At 37.4% G+C, this 16,974-nt stretch overlaps 1 pseudogene across 1 annotated transcript; it reads left to right on the plus strand.

Moving 5' to 3' along the window:
- Positions 1–1,270: 1,270 nt before the first annotated feature.
- On the plus strand, positions 1,271–7,846 carry LOC143573488 (uncharacterized; annotated as a pseudogene). The gene is made up of 11 exons (XR_013142441.1): positions 1,271–1,496; positions 2,091–2,295; positions 2,391–2,481; positions 3,006–3,151; positions 3,910–4,153; positions 4,715–4,819; positions 4,907–5,089; positions 5,168–5,372; positions 6,026–6,083; positions 6,504–6,930; positions 7,663–7,846. The product of XR_013142441.1 is annotated as an uncharacterized LOC143573488 (transcript).
- The last annotated feature ends 9,128 nt before the right edge of the window (positions 7,847–16,974 follow it).

Here is a 16,974-nt window from a genome sequence, read left to right on the forward strand (position 1 = left end):
TAACCCTCTTATATATTCTAACATACAAAAATGCAGAAGTAACTAAGATTATGTAATTTATTGTCCCTTTTACTTTATGCTTTATGACATTTGATACATCATATGTCTTTTTAGAGATCAACATATCAAATGGTATGTTTGGTAAAATTGCTCTATTAGAGAAAAAAAGAAAACGTTTAAAGGTATATAATAAAATTACCTAATCTTATCACTTTATATTTGGTTGGCCTATATACACCTATGTATGTGTATAAAATAAATAAAATATAATAGGCAAACATAGAAACGTTCAAAACGAAAGGCTTTCTGTTGGCAAATGACATCTAGAACCAAAATGTATAGTTAACCATCTTGCGTAATTCATTTGTGATGCAGGAGCATCCGGCCCATTAAGTCGGTCCGGCTCACAAGTTGGTTTTTATTTATAAATAAGGTTGTTAGGTCTTTTGTTTAGCAGTTGATTGGTTTTAATAAAGAATTTTAAGCTTTGTTAACCGAATCATTCGGTTCGGATCGTTTGAATGGAATCATTGTGTTCTTGAGCCATTTGATTGCTAGTCGAAACTGCATAAATTTGACCACATATGAAAATATAAATAGCTTCCAAATAACATAGGTATTCTTTCACTTGTGCCAACGAGATGGTGGTGAGTGATAAGGGAGAGACTTATATTTCATGTGATCCAGATTTGATTACTGCCCTATCATTTAATTTCGACGACACCAGGTGATTATGAAAGACTAGGCGAGTAGATGTAAAAGTGATATGGTAAGTGAGGTGTAAAAGAATAAAAGTTAAAAGTAGAGGGGTGAAAAATGCAACTTAGACAACAAAACCATCATCATCATCATCATCATCATCATCATCATCATCGTGTTCCAGAATCCAATAAAAATCGCATATATATATCCAAATATCATTCATATATACATTCACATTCACATTCACATTCACATTCACATGCTCTAGTGCTATACAGCTGCAGTAAGCAGCAGCTATAAGTTAAATAAAAAGCTTCTGCAACGTGAATGTATATATATCCATATATACATTCACATTCACATTCACATGCTCTAGTGCTATACAGCTGCAGTAAGCAGCAGCTATAAGTTAAATAAAAAGCTTCTGCAACGGCAACTACAACTCTCTCTCTCTACTGGTATCTTCTGCTTCATTTCATTTCAACTTATTTATGTCCTTTCCGTTTGAATTCGTTCTAGGGTTTGTTTATAATAATGCTTTTTTGTTTAATTTGTTGCAGTGTTTAATATGGTTAGGTGTTATTTGGGGATGCCGGTGATGATATTATTATTATTATTACGGTCGTTGGTTGTTGCAGACGACAATGTTGTTAAGTATAAAGACCCGAAGCAGCCGGTTGCTGCACGGGTCAAGGATCTGTTGGGGAGAATGACTGTGGAGGAGAAAATTGGTCAAATGGTTCAAATTGAAAGGATTTCAGCTACTCCTCATAATATCACCAATTACTTCATTGGTATGCATATAAACTATAGTTGTTTATTCATAAAGTTTGTTATTAAACTTGACGCAGAGCGGAAGCAAATAATATTAATGATAACAAATATAGACAAGAGTTCCTAAATGAAAACCAATAGATTTTTGCCAATTTTTCCAAATTTACAAATCAGCTCTTAAATACTGAAATTACGACTAAAAATAAGCACGTAAAGAAACACATTTGCGAAATTGGGGGAAAATCTTTATAAGTGAAACCGGAACACCTTTAAAGGTAAATTTTGGGTCTGACGACTTTGCCTCATGGCCCGGCTTGTCGAGACCTTTATGTCGACTGGCAATGGGCTCTGTAATTCCGCTCATAACCCAGGTTATGCCTTTTTTAAGTTTGGGTCTTTTCTGCCTAGTTTTCCCTGTCAAGCTGGTCCACGTAAGAGCCTGCTAACTATTGAATCAGCTCATTCTGCATATTAACAGACAACATAATCGTCTTTTTCTTTCTTTGGCATATAGTTGGCACACGCTAGAACAAGTTAGGGAAGAATTTGGTCTTGAAAGGATTGTGTTAAGGTTTAGGGTGAATTTAAGTGATCATATGTTTAATTAATCACAGGAAGCTTACTAAGTGGAGGAGGGAGTGTTCCAAATCCACATGCAACTGTCGCTGACTGGATTAATATGGTAAACGAGTTCCAAAACGGGTCACTTTCCACTCGTTTAGGAATTCCGATGATCTATGGAATTGATGCCGTTCATGGTCACAATAATGTTATTAATGCTACCATATTTCCACACAACATTGGCCTTGGAGCCACCAGGCAAGTGAAAACTTATAAAACGTACATGTTACTGTAACGTTGTATATATACTTTTAGTTGTTGAAACAAAATATTTTCATAAATGTTAATTTCAGAGACACCGATCTTGTGAAGAGAATTGGTGCTGCAACTGCTACTGAAGTTAGAGCAACTGGAATTCCATATGCTTTTGCTCCTTGTATTGCTGTAAGTACACTAAAAAATCTTATAGTTTAACTTTAATCGAACAAACGGTTGGACAGGAAGAATTAAACAGACGGGTTTTCCTTTTCGTTCATTAAGAAAGTGAACGTGTTCACGCTTGTTTATCTTCATTCCATAACAGTATAAATGAGCGGTTCACGAATGAACATAACTGAACGTAGATGACCGAACATAACTGAGCTAAATCCAACTGAACTTAAATGTGAAGTTGTGAACAACAATGTGTTGGGCCTAAATAGTTAATTAAACTTTACTACTGTATCATCAATCATGAGCCTATAAAATTTAAATGAATATATTAATGAACATAGACAAATGAACTTAAACCAACATAAACTAACGAACATAAATCAACTGTCGGGGACATCTGCTCATGTTCGTTTGTTTAACTAAATGAACAAATAATCTTTTCATGTTCGTTCGTTTATTAAATAAGCAAGCATAAACAAACTTCCGCTGAATGGTTCACTGAATGCTTTACTCACTTATTGCAAATTTCTTCATAGGTTTGCAGAGATCCAAGATGGGGTCGATGTTATGAGAGTTACAGTGAGGATACCAAACTTGTTCAAAACATGACCGACATTATTTTAGGGTTACAGGGTGAAATTCCTAATGGATCGCGTCTCGGTGTTCCATATGTTGCTGGAAAGTATGTACCTACCTTCTGATTAATGTTTTCAGTTTTTCTTATTTTGAATAGAGGTGCACAATCGACTTCGAAACCCTAAACCAGTTCGGGTTGGAACCGAACCGGTTTCTGGTCAAAGCAGTCAAAACCGGTTTGTGGGTGCAATCGGTTCAGTTTGGAACCGCTTTTCGAAGTGTAAAAACCTAAATCGATCTAACTGGTTAGATTCGGCTCGGGAAAAGTTTGTGTAGGAACCAGTTTAGGATGCATCAACACCAACGGATGATTGTGATTTCCCACTTTCGGTTGCCATAGTGGATAAAAATCTTTTAGAGCATATGTAAACAAGAGCATTTTTTATGTATTTGAGTGTGCTTTTTTTGCATTTTTGTGAGTGTTTTTGCAGTTTTGAATGTTGTGACTAACCAACACATTCAGTGGAATTAGTGCATTTTCAGTACCTATTTATACTAGCATATGGGGGCAAAACGGTCCAAAAAAAGGTCCCAAAATTGGTAATGGTCCTAAAATGGCTAAAACTCCGTTACCCAATGGTTAATAATTTCCAATGGTCAGATTCGGTTTGTAAACCGGTTCCTGGTGATCGATTCCAAAACCACCAGTTCCAAGCCGGTTTCTGTTCAAATCCTAGAAACCGGTCCCAAACCGCTGGTTATTTTCGATTCCAAAGTGGTTTGGTTTCAGTTCAGGTCGTCGATTTGGTTAACTGGTTTCATATGCACATCTAATATTAAAATTATCAACTTGCCCATCATCAGGGACAAGGTAGCTGCATGTGCGAAGCATTTTGTGGGAGATGGTGGGACGACTCGTGGAATAGATGAAAATAACACTGTGGCGAATCGACATGAATTATTAAGTATCCACATGCCCCCTTATTATGACTCTATCATTAAGGGTGTATCTACTGTCATGGTTTCTTATTCTAGCTGGAATGGTAAACGAATGCACGCCAATCGTGACCTTATTACTGGATACCTCAAAGACAAGCTTAATTTCAAGGTATGCATTTATAACCAATAAATTTTTATTTCTTTAAACAAACATACCGAGTAATAGGAATGTGCATGGGTTGGTAATCGGTTTAGGTTGGTTTTGTACTCAACCGAAAATTCAGTTTTTGAAAACTGTTCGGTTTTGATTCTTTTAGGTTTTCACAATTGTTTTGGTTTCTTCATTAGAGCTTGAAATTTTTGGTCAAAAAAGATGGACCAAATATTTTTTGTCAATTAATAATTAATTGACTTTTACACATTTTGGCCTAATATTTTTGGGCTTAAAAAATTGTAATCCATAAAATCAATAAAAAAAAGGTTGTTTTTTCGATTTTTACGGGTTCGGTTTTTCCGATTTTCAGTACGCGCAGAACCAAACCGAAATTCGGTTTTTGAAACAATCTGAAACCAAACCCTCGGTTTTAGATTGGGTTTGATTATTTTGGTTCGGTTATGTCGGCTATTTCTATTACAGTTTGATATTATTTCGGTTTTAAAACAAATTCTTATTATATCTTGAACAAGAATAATTTTATTTTTTGTGTTTTGTGATTTCACATATTATTAGGGTTTTGTTATATCAGATTGGGAGGGAATTGATCGAATAACTTCCCCGCCTCATTCCAACTACACTTACTCTGTTTTGGCTAGCATTACAGCGGGCATTGACATGGTTTGTAACTTTGTATTCTCACATTGTTGTATAAATGAAATTGTTTCATGAATATTAATTTAAATTAAAATTGGCTTCTTAAAACAGGTTATGGTCCCGAATAACTATATTGAGTTCATTAACAACCTTAAATATTTGGTCAAAAACAAATTTATCCCAATGGACCGTATTGACGATGCTGTGAGCAGAAATTTACGAGTCAAATTTACCATGGGTTTGTTTGAGAGCCCGATTGCTGATTTCAGTAAGGTTAACGAGGTTGGAAGCCAGGTCAGTTAATTGTTATTTGCTTTTTATAGGATTTGTTAATTTTTTATTTAATTATTTTTTTGTTGTTGGAAAATATAGGCACACAGAGATATAGCAAGGGAGGCAGTCAGGAAATCGTTAGTGTTGTTGAAAAATGGGAAACGGGCAGAAGAACCGATGCTGCCCCTGCCCAAAACGGCATCCAAGGTTTTGGTTGTGGGCAGTCATGCGGATAATTTGGGGTATCAGTGTGGCGGGTGGACGATTGGTTGGCAAGGATTTAGTGGGAATGAAAATACAACTGGTATGACTATCTTGCGGCCCCCACTTGGTTATATATAATTATAATTACTATTATTATTAATATTAATTCAATGTAAATGTAACATATTAAAGAAAAAATTGTGGGCCCCTCTCAGTTATATATAGCAATAATAATTATTATTATTAATTCAATGTAAATTTAACTTATTAAAGAAAAAATACACATAGCATGCTCACGAGCCTACTCTTGCTTAATAAGTAAAGCTCTAGCTCATTAAATAACGATGCTTATTTTAGGCTCGAGCTTGTCTAAGCTCGACTCTATGCGAGCTTTTAACAAGCCGAGCACAAGTGGCTCACAAGTGGCTTGGCTCGTATTAGAAAATAACATAATTAATAATTTATCCACAGATTCAGACATGGAGTTAATGAACAGCAAACAAATTACAATTCACCACAAACAATACATGTTAGAATAAGAACGACTTAGCTGCAAAACTGAAGTTCCAAATTCATGTTTTGCATGATAAAAAAGTGGTGATACTTTAATACCTACTCAAAAGTCAATGCAATTGAACAAAAACTGAAGAGCAACAATCATAATCATACATGTAAAAAAATACATTCTCTTATAAGTTCATCGGTATTGGTACAAAAGCCCTTTGATTTATATTTTTGCTTCAATATATGCAGGAACAACTATTCTCACCGGAATAAAATCAGCAGTTGACCGAAAAACAGAAATAACCTACATGGAGAATCCAAATACTCATCATCATCATCATCATCATCATCATCATCGTACTCAGTATATCCCACCAATAGCAATGCTATGGTAGGGTCTGAGGAGGGTAAGATGTAGACAACCTTACCTCTACCCCATAGGGATAGAGAGGCTGCTTCCGATGAGACCCCCGGCTCGATAGTAGTTTTGCATCAAGCCTTGGACATAAGGCACATAGCACTCAATCATCGGGACACCGGCTGATTGGTGCATGTGCCCTTGTCTTTCGGCTATCAACGCCACCACATGATGCCTGATTAACCTTCCCCCACTTTTAACGTTATTTTCACGAGATTAGTAAAATAACGTCAAAATTAGTGTAATTTTACTTTTGCCCACCCGAGAGTTCACACATATATACATTATATGCGTGCACCGCCAGCAGGGCATGGAGAATCCAAATACTGATTTCATCAAATCCAGCAACTTCTCATATGCAAATAGTTGTGGTTGGTGAGCATCCTTACACCGAGATGTTTGGTGATAGTTCAAACCTCACCATTGCGGACCCGGGCCCAAGCATCATAAAAAATGTTTGTGGGAATGTGAAGTGTGTTGTGGTTGTTGTATCGGGTCGGCCCGTTGTGATTGAACCGTATTTGTCAGTTATTGATGCTCTGGTTGCAGCCTGGTTACCGGGTACCGAGGGTCAAGGCGTGGCGGATGTTTTGTTTGGCGATTTTGAGTTTAGTGGTAAACTTTCGAGAACTTGGTTTAAAAGTGTTGATCAGCTTCCGATGAATATTGGTGATTCGCATTATGATCCACTCTTTCCTTATGGGTTTGGACTCACAACGAAAGCAGTTATAGAAAGGTAAATAACCATTCATTAATAAATAATTTGTAATAGGCTGGAGATATACAAACACTACTTACACACTATCCACACACCACTGACATAAAATAGTTATATATATGAGGGGAAAATCACACTACTCGTATGAAGTATAACTGACAAAGAAAACGGCTAATGTGACCACTAATAAAGTCATGATGCCCCGTATGACCATTTTGGTGTGTATGGGCCGGTTTTTGATTCATACCAAACAAAAAACCAAAATTTCAGATTTTGAGTTTTTGAAAACTATTTGATTTCGGTTTTGCCATATGGGCTTGAAATTGGGTTGAAAAAGGTTGGCCCAAGTTAATGAATTTGGGTCTAGATCTTAATTGTAAGTTAATAATTAATTATTTAGCTATAATACATGGGCTACACTATTTATTAAAATTCTTATGGGAGATTAAAGATTCAAAAGTAAAATTTGAAATACATGAATTTTGTTCGGTTCGGTTTTTTTGGATTTAATTACATGCAAAACTGAACCAAACCAAAAGTTCAACTTTTATGAAAACATAAAACCAAATCGTTGGTTTTTGTTTGGGTTCGGTTATCTTGGTTTTGGATCGGTTTTTTCGGTTTCATTGTGAAGACTTCTCATACAGTCAGTATGATGTGATTAAGTACACTAGTGCACACTTTTGGGCATGATGTTTATATGTCATAACCCTTCGTTATATTTATAATTATGACTATTATAATTTACAGGTCAAAGTCCGGTGGCATGGCTAGAAGGCCGTTTGTGGTCGGGATTTTGGTTTCGTTGATCAGTTTGAGTTTATCACACATATCGATCATTTTGTAGAGTTTAGGGAAATTCTGTGAGATTTAGGCATAGAATTTTCTAGTTAAATTAGATTAAGGTAGTGCTAGTTTTGTCGATGAGTCCAATAAGTTGACACAAGTTCAGACTATTCGATGGAGCCTCTTATTATTTAAGCTTCTTGTTTTCGTTTTAATTTGCTCTCTCTTTTTTATTTTATATAGTTTAAAAGTAGTGATTCTTTTATGTATGTTTCTTGTATTTATTTTCAAAGATCGTGTAGTGTAAGTGTACAACAACTCAAGGAGATGTGATGTTTGTGCTAGTATACGTGTTAGCGGTGAGTCGGGTCTGAAACGTCAAAGTCAATATGGATGGTTGGCATCCCGTCTTAGGAAGACTCACTCGAGTATTCGGGGTCGTTCCAAACGATATCAAAATATTAAAAAAAAAAGATTGTTTTTATTTTTATGAGGATTCGTTTTCAAAAGTTACCAATTATTTCTAGCGTTTTTATTTATTACTCCAAACCATCCATTATCACTTTCTAATTCTCTAATAATTTTTATTCGATTTCCTAATCTTGAGCTAAATACATAAACCCTATGGGCCTGTTTGTTTCATGGACTTTTTTTAAAGGATTTGAAATTGGAATGGAATGGAATGGAATGGAATTTTTGAGAATCCCTTTCATGTGTTTGGTTGGTTAATATGTATTGGAATTGGAATCTTCTTCATTTTCGGGTTTTTTTTTTTTGAAAAACGAGGACAACGAAGAAACGTTTTATTTTTTTACATTTTTCGTTTTTAATTTATATTTTGAGTTATGATTTTTTTATTAATTTTTTTGAATTTTTTTTGAGGGGTTTTTATTAACAATAAAAACCCTTCCAAAAAAATTAATAAAAAAATCATAACTCAAAATATAAATCAAAAACGAAAAATGTAAAAAAACTAAAACGTTTCCGTCTTTGCCCTCGTTCTTAAAAAAAAATAAAATAAAATAACCCGACCCGAAACCCGTTTTGACCCGTTCAGACCCGAACCTTTTGACCCTAACCTGTTCCGACCGAACCAAAACAACCATTTTTTTAGTTGACCCATTCCGACCCTAACCCGTTCCGACCCATGACCCATTTTGACCCGACCCAACCCATTTGCCACCCCTAGATTAGGGTTAATGTCACCCCCCGAACAAAAGCGGCGGAACATGCCGAGATGTAACGATTGTCCATAAGCACATGACACTAATTAAAGTGACGGTATTTAATAAACTCATTTCATTTCACAACATCGAAAATGTCACATAACAATTATCCATAAAATAACCATAAACAAGATATCACAAAATATGACAAATTTGATATTGTTCATTTTTACTAATATCCTGAGGTCTTTGATGTCGTTTTCTTCACAACCATAAATCAACCAAGATGAAAACCTGCAACATTTCAGAAAATAAAGTTTGTCAACACAAAGGTTGGTGAGCAATTCATAAGTTTAATCATATTAGTATATAATAAAGATAGCCACAAAACTTGCATACGAAACGATAAATAAAAGTGGCAATATGGATAAATAGATATCGCTAAACACATTAGCGACACCTAGCTATAAGGGGATGCCAAATAGTCTAGGATTTTATAGTTATCGTTAATTGCATTACGTTAACGACACCTTGCTATAAGGGGATGCCAAATAGTCTAGGATTTTATAGTTCCACCAACCAAAAGCGATAAACACATAGGCATATAAGCATAGAACACCAAATCGAGCAATTATTTAGGTAAAGTATACAACTACGTTTGTGGTTTAAGATTCAAATATAAAGCATTTTGTTGAATAAGTATGAAATGTCACCCCCAAAATAAAAGATGGAAAATGGGGTATGAAGTACTCTCCTTCAAGTAGTAAACTTGAAAGATGATAATTTGGAGATTTGTCGGAACGACGAGTTTAACGCACAATGCCTAAAAAGAAAAGAAGTCTTGAATTTAGAAAGGTTGTCTTGAAGGTCTTTAAACAAAATAAATGTTGAGAAATGTAAATAATTAAAGTTCAAGGTTTAAAATGTGTCTATTTAAAACAATAACCCTTTAAAAATGTAAGTTTGCTCGAAACCGGGTTAAAGTATCTAACCTTAATATTTACTCAACCTATGTTAAGTAATAAGGTGGGTAAAATGCAAGAATGCAAATCCCTTTGGAATAAAGATACTAAAACGGTTTTTTCTTTATCGAGTGTTCGGGTTGTCGGTTCGGGTCTTGATAATTGGTCAAACCCAAAGTCAACTTTCCAAAATATTGAATGTTATGAGATAACTCAATAAAATTTAATAAGACTTAACCAAGTATGTAGTTCCATTGTTTTGGAACTAACAACGCACGTTAAGCGAGTGTTCGGTTTTGTCGGTCCAAACTTTGTTATGAGATCAAGTTGGATCCAACATTTCCAAGTACTTAAGAAAATATTTAAAAATCAATTTGTAACTATTTTTAAAGAAATATACAAGTCTTGATGGCTAAAAAATCCACACTTGTGTGTCTTAAGCGAGTAAGAATCGGTTTGGTTCGGTTTCCATCTCACAACAAGTTCATAGATGGTTTCCACATGTCCAAACACTAAAGAACTTGTATAATAATGTACAAATAAAAAATACCAAAGGTTAACAATAAAGTCTTTAAACAAAAGTTCGGTTTTCGGTTCGGATCGTGTTTCGGGTTAAGACCGAGGTAAGATTCTACAAATCCATAACCATAGAATTTGTAAAAATGATTTTAGAAACTTAGATATAACAATAAGTATGTTTAAACAATTATTTAACAAAACTAGTAACAAAGTTCGGTTTACGGTTTAGAGCTATTTACGGTTAAACCGAAGCATAGACTCTTAAAAACCCATAACCATGGAACTTGTAAACATGACCAACAAACTAAAATAAGCAAGATTAATATGTATGAACAAGTTATATAGATGTATATATATCAAGGACACGAAGTCCTCCATGAAGCCTTGCCTTATGGGGTCCGAAACCTCACCGACCGGAATCTGAGAAGTAACTACCAAAGGTAAACAAGGGGTGTATATTATATATATGTTGCACAACCATAAACAAGTATTAATAAGGCTACTTAAACTAATTAAGATGAAAGTCTAAAAACCTTCAAGAACACTTAAGAAGATAACCTTGAATCTTTAATGTTTGAGAGAGTTTTTTTTTTTGGAATTGTAGCAAGGGAAAATGAAGAGGAAAGGTGGTGTATATATAGGGTAATGTTGGTGGTCAAATATGGGTGTGAGACACAAGAGTTTTCTTGCAAAATGGATCAAGACAAAAACACAAAACAAAAAAATAATAATAATAGTAAATAAATAAATAAAATTAAAAATAGGATGTTTTCAAGACCCAATAAGTGTGAAACAATATTGTAACATAAATCCATCATTTTGATTATAACATAAGTTTCGGTTTACAAATCGGGTCGGTTTACATAATAAACAAATACAAAAACGAATACAAACAAGACCCGAAATTGACGAATGTCACAGTATCCCCTACTTTAGGAAATTTCGTCCCGAAATTAAGACGAACACGACGCTGCGAACAAATGTGGATACTTCTCTTTCATTTTGTCTTCTCGTTCCCAAGTGAATTCCGCGCCGCGCCGTGATTCCCATTGAACTTTGACTAACCGAATACGGCTACGCTTGGTTCTCTTCTCGTTGTGATCCATGATCTCAACGGGTCGTTCAACCAAGACCATCGACTCATCGACATGTACTTCGTCGAGAGGTATATGGAGATTACCCTCGGCTAAGCACTTTTTAAGATTTGAAACATGAAATGCCGGATGAACACCAGTATGTTCTTCCGGTAGTTCGAGTCGATAAGCTACTTTTCCAACACGCTCAAGGATTTTAAAAGGACCAACGAAACGAGGAGCTAGTTTACCCTTCTTTCCGAAACGGGCTACCTCCTTCCAAGGAGATACTTTTAGAAGGACAAGATCGCCAACATTAAATTCGATCGGTTTTCGCAGTTTGTCGGCGTAACTCTTTTGACGACTTCTAGCGGCTAGGAGGTTCTTACGGATTCGATCAATAACGACGGTGGCTTCTTGAACCATTTCGGGTCCCGTGATTTTAGCTTCACCGTCTTCGTTCCAACTAATCGAAGAACGACATTTACGACCGTAAAGAGCTTCAAAAGGAGCCATCTCAATGCTCGAATGGTAGATATTGTTATAAGAAAACTCAATGAACGGAATGTGAGAATCCCAATTCCCACCGAAATCAAGAACACATGATATCCTCGAGAGTTTGTATTGTACGTTCGGATTGACCGTCCGTTTGGGGATGATAAGCGGTGCTAAGATCGAGACGTGTTCCCAAAGCTTCTTAAAGTGAACGCCAAAAATGAGCGGTATAACGAGCATCACGGTCAGAGATAATAGTCAATGGTAAACCATGTCGGCACACGATTTCTCGAACATAGATTTGAGCAAGCTGCTCGACAGAATACTTCTCGCGGATCGGAATGAAATGAGCAGATTTGGTCAAACGATCGATGATCACCCAAATGCTATCGTTGCCCTTTTGGGTGTTGGGTAATTTAGTGATAAAGTCCATAGCAATGTCTTCCCATTTCCAAATGGGAATCGGTTGTTGCTTCAGTAGACCAAAAGGTCTTTGATGTTCGGCTTTAACTTTTGAGCAAGTAAGACATTTAGATACGAATAACCCTACGTCCTTTTTCATACCCGGCCACCAAAAGGTAGCACGAAGATCGAAGTACATCTTATCCGCACCGGGATGAGCGGAGTACCGCGAATTGTGAGCTTCGTCGAGTATACAAGTACGAAGGTCATCGCGATTTGGAACCCACAAACGATTGAGAAAGTACAAAAGACCATCGGGTTTGGTTTCGAGTTGAAGTTCGGCTCCACATGACATTTCATCGTACATATTACCTTCTTCAACGGAGGTACGTTGAGCTTGGAAGATTCGAATTTGAAGATCGGTTTGAACGACAACGCTTAGAAGCAGAATGGATTTAACATTAACCTTTCGACTTAGGGCGTCGGCGACAACATTTTCTTTACCGGGATGGTAACGAATTTCACAATCGTAATCACTAAGTAATTCGGCCCATCGTCGTTGTCTCATATTGAGATCTTTTTGGTCAAAAATGTGTTGAAGGCTATTATGATCGGTAAAAACCACACATTTCGTACCATAAAGGTAATGTCTCCAGATTTTGAGAGCGAAAACAACGGCACCAAGTTCGAGATCATAAGTCGTGTAGTTCTTCTCGTTAACCTTAAGTTGCCTTGATGCGTAATCGATGACTTGACCTCGTTGCATGAGGACACAACCAAGACCTTGATGAGAGGCATCGCAAAATACCACGAAATCGTCGTTTCCATCGGGAAGGGTTAAAATGGGAGCATTGCAAAGCATGTCCTTGAGAGTACAAAAGGCTTTTTCTTGCTTCGAACCCCAATCAAATGGTTTTCCTTTATGAGTGAGGGAGGTAAGAGGCAAAGAGATCTTAGAAAAGTTTCGAATGAAACGTCGATAATATCCGGCTAAACCGAGGAAAGATCGAATTTCCGTGGGAGTCGTTGGAGTTTTCCAATCCTTAACGGCCTCAATTTTAGCGGGATCAACATGAATACCTTTGTTGTTTACGATATGTCCCAAAAATTGAACTTGCTCGAGCCAAAATTCGCATTTGGAGAACTTGGCATAAAGTCGTTCGTTTTTAAGACGTTCGAGAATGGAACGCAAATGATGCTCATGTTCTGCTTTGGATTTGGAAAAGATGAGAATGTCATCAATAAAGACAATAACGAATTTATCGAGGAATGGTTTGCAAACGCGGTTCATGAGGTCCATAAACACCGCGGGTGCATTTGTTAACCCAAAGGGCATAACCAAAAATTCGAAATGACCATATCGAGTACGGAAAGCGGTTTTTGGAATGTCTTCTTCACGAACACGCAATTGATGATAACCTGATCGAAGATCGATTTTGGAGAAGGAAGTTGCGCCTTGAAGTTGGTCGAATAGGTCGTCGATTCGTGGCAGGGGATAACGATTTTTAATGGTGAGTTTGTTAAGTTCCCTATAATCGATGCACATACGAAACGAACCATCCTTCTTTTTCACGAAGAGAACAGGAGCGCCCCAAGGAGAAGAGCTAGGACGAATGAAACCTTTATTGGAAAGTTCTTCGAGTTGGTTCGATAATTCTTGCATTTCTGACGAGGGCTAAACAGTAAGGAGCCTTGGCCACGGGCATCGTGCCGGGCACAAGATCGATTCGAAATTCAATCGGATGAACGGGTGGAAGACCGGTGACATCGTCGGGAAAGACATCGAGGAAATCACGAACAATAGAAATATCTTGGATTCTCCTCTCCTTTTTGTCTTTTGTCGCCAAGAGAGCTAGGAGCGGAGCATACTTTTGGCGTAAGTATTTTTGCGATTGAGAGCATGACATGAGATTAAGCCTTCTCGAAGTAGCTTTTCCGAAGACCTTAAGGATTTTACCGTTGACAAGTGGAATGCGAATGAATTTATCGAAGCAAACAACTTCGGCACGGTGCAAAGATAACCAATCCATGCCTACTATGACATCGAAACTTCCCATTTGCATCGGGATGAGATCGATGGAGAATTTATGGTTAGCAAGAACGAGAGTACAATCGCGGACGACAGAATTTATGGTGATTGAGTTCCCATTGGCGACTTCAACAGAAAACGATCGGGAAAGCTTGGTTCGAGACAAGGCAATTTTCGACTCAAATTTCAAAGAAATGAAACTTCTATCGGCACCCGTATCAAATAAAATGGAAGCCAAATGTTGGTTCACTAAAAACATACCGTTTACAACATCGTTTTCCGCTTGAGCTTGATTAACATTCATCATGAAAGCTCGTCCTTGATTGCCTTGGTTGACTTGAGGTGCTTGCGGTGGTGGAGGAGGTGGTGCTTGTATGGCTTGGATGAGTGGTGCATTGAGTTGGGAAAGTTGAGGTTGGTAGGTTTGAACTTGGTAAGCTTGAGTTTGGTAGTAAGGTGCGGTCATGGTTTGGTTAGTGAGGATGAGGCGAGGACAATTGCTGCGGAAATGGTTAGGGTCACCGCAATTGTAGCAAGCTCGGGGTTGTTGAGGTTGGTTTGGTGGGTAGGGTGCATATCGGTGTTGAGTATTTTGGGGAAAAGTTCTTGGTTGGTTTGGTTGGTTAGGTTGGGTTTGTTGTGCGGATCGGCATGTGGTGTTGAGATGACCAAGTCGGTTACAAATGGTACAATAGCGACAAGGCATGTTTGGTGGGTAATGGAGTTGGCAAATGTTGCATAGTGGGGCGGGTACCGGCATAGGGTTTTCGGGTTTGGGGTGGAATTTGGGTTTGTTGTTGAGATTGGGGTTGGGTAACGGCATAGCGGTAGTTGGTTTTGGGTTTCTTCTTGTTGTTATTGTTGTGACGGGAAGAGTTGGAGTAGTTAATGGCTTGTGGTGCGGGTTCAACCTTGGCTTGTGGTGAGGGCTCGGGTTTGGCTTTTTCGTTTGGTTTCTTGAGGGTTAGGGCACCCGCTTTCACATGATTCTCCGATAGCGCACCGGCTAGAGTAATGGCATCCTTAAGATTCACGGGTTTGCTACTCATGACTGAGTCCCGGATTTGTATAGGTAAACCCCCAATATATTTGTCAAGCTCACACTCAGCCGGGGTAACCAAATGAGGGACGAGAATGCTCAACTCGTGAAAACGGAGTGAATAAGCGGCGTTATCACCACTATCTTGCTTGAGGTTCCAAAATTCCTCCTCAAGCTTTTGAAGTTCGTGTTTGGGACAAAACTTCTTCATCATGAGTGCCTTGAGGTCGGACCATGGAAGAGCCATAGCCGTTTCCGACCCTTGGAGATGCATGCAACTACCCCACCATGTTAGAGCGGTTTTTCTAAACATGCTTGAAGCGAAATTTGTCTTTTTCGCTTCAGGGCACTCGCTATATTTAAACACATTCTCCATAGACTCGAACCATTGCAACAAAGTAGTCGCACAGTTCGTACCCCATAATTCGGTTGGGTTGGCACTAGTAAATTGCTTATATGGGTAGGATACTGGTTTGGGTTCAACGGGTGCAAAAACGGGTGGAGGAGGTTGGGTAGCTTGGATTTGAGTTACAAGTTCGGGAATCACAGCGGCCATTTGCTTAATGATAAAAGCAGCCATACGTCAGTTGGTGTTCTTGCGCGGTCTTAGTGGATGCATGCTAAAAGATTATAAAGAAATGGGATAAGTTTTAGGTAAAAAGAAATTGATATGAGAGTGTATAAAATAAGAATAAGGTGAAGTTAAATTTTCTTTTTGATTGTGAATCCTAGAGTTAGTGAGGAGTAGATGTTAGTGTTAGATAAAATATAAATCTTTGTATATAAACAACAAGCCGGAAACAATCGTAAATGATTTTGAGATTTTGAGGGATTAAAGCTTAAAAATTTGAGATTTTGAGGTTTATAGAGTTGGAAAATCGTACATCAACCACCATGATTTGATATTCCAACTCAAAAAAAAAATTTATAAAACACAACATTGGAGTCTAAACATGTGCACGAATCACCGCAACTTTTTCATGTTTTCGACTCAAATAACGATAATAACACCATAAATCGGGATACAATGTCATGTCAAAGCACTAGTCCATGAATCACTGTAGTTCTATTGTTTTGACACCGAAAAATTAGGATGGCGACCGGAACGCTCGCATTCGACTACTTAAAGTATTGACATGTATAACACGGTTTGTGGCCTAGAAAACGAGCACTGTAATCCCACCATTCCAGGTAAGTAAATCACCTTCGATTCTTGGAATCTTTTTGTCAAATGGTCGTTTTATAATGTCTCGCTTCCTATGAGGGCTACGAACCCGATATAAATGCAACCTTTAAGAGATTATAAACAACGGGATTCAAGTTAATCTTGTAATCCATAAAACACAACGAAAATCTACTTTTTGCGTTTTAAGGTAAGGATACCTTGGAAATACTATGAAAGTGTGTGTATGTGAACATTTGGGATATTGGTGAATTTTAAACAAGTTTATAAAAAATATGCGATATGAAGAATCAAAATAGAGTAAACACGTATGAGCACACGTATAGGACCCTAAGCATAACAATACTAGGTCGTTACGTCTAACCACCTATCCTATTGTTAGGGCTCTGATACCAATCTGTCACCCCC

This window comes from Bidens hawaiensis, unplaced genomic scaffold, assembly GCF_021521415.1.
Source record: "Bidens hawaiensis isolate Kalapana, Puna unplaced genomic scaffold, B.hawaiensis_p1.1 tig00026469_1, whole genome shotgun sequence".
Taxonomy (NCBI): domain Eukaryota; kingdom Viridiplantae; phylum Streptophyta; class Magnoliopsida; order Asterales; family Asteraceae; genus Bidens; species Bidens hawaiensis.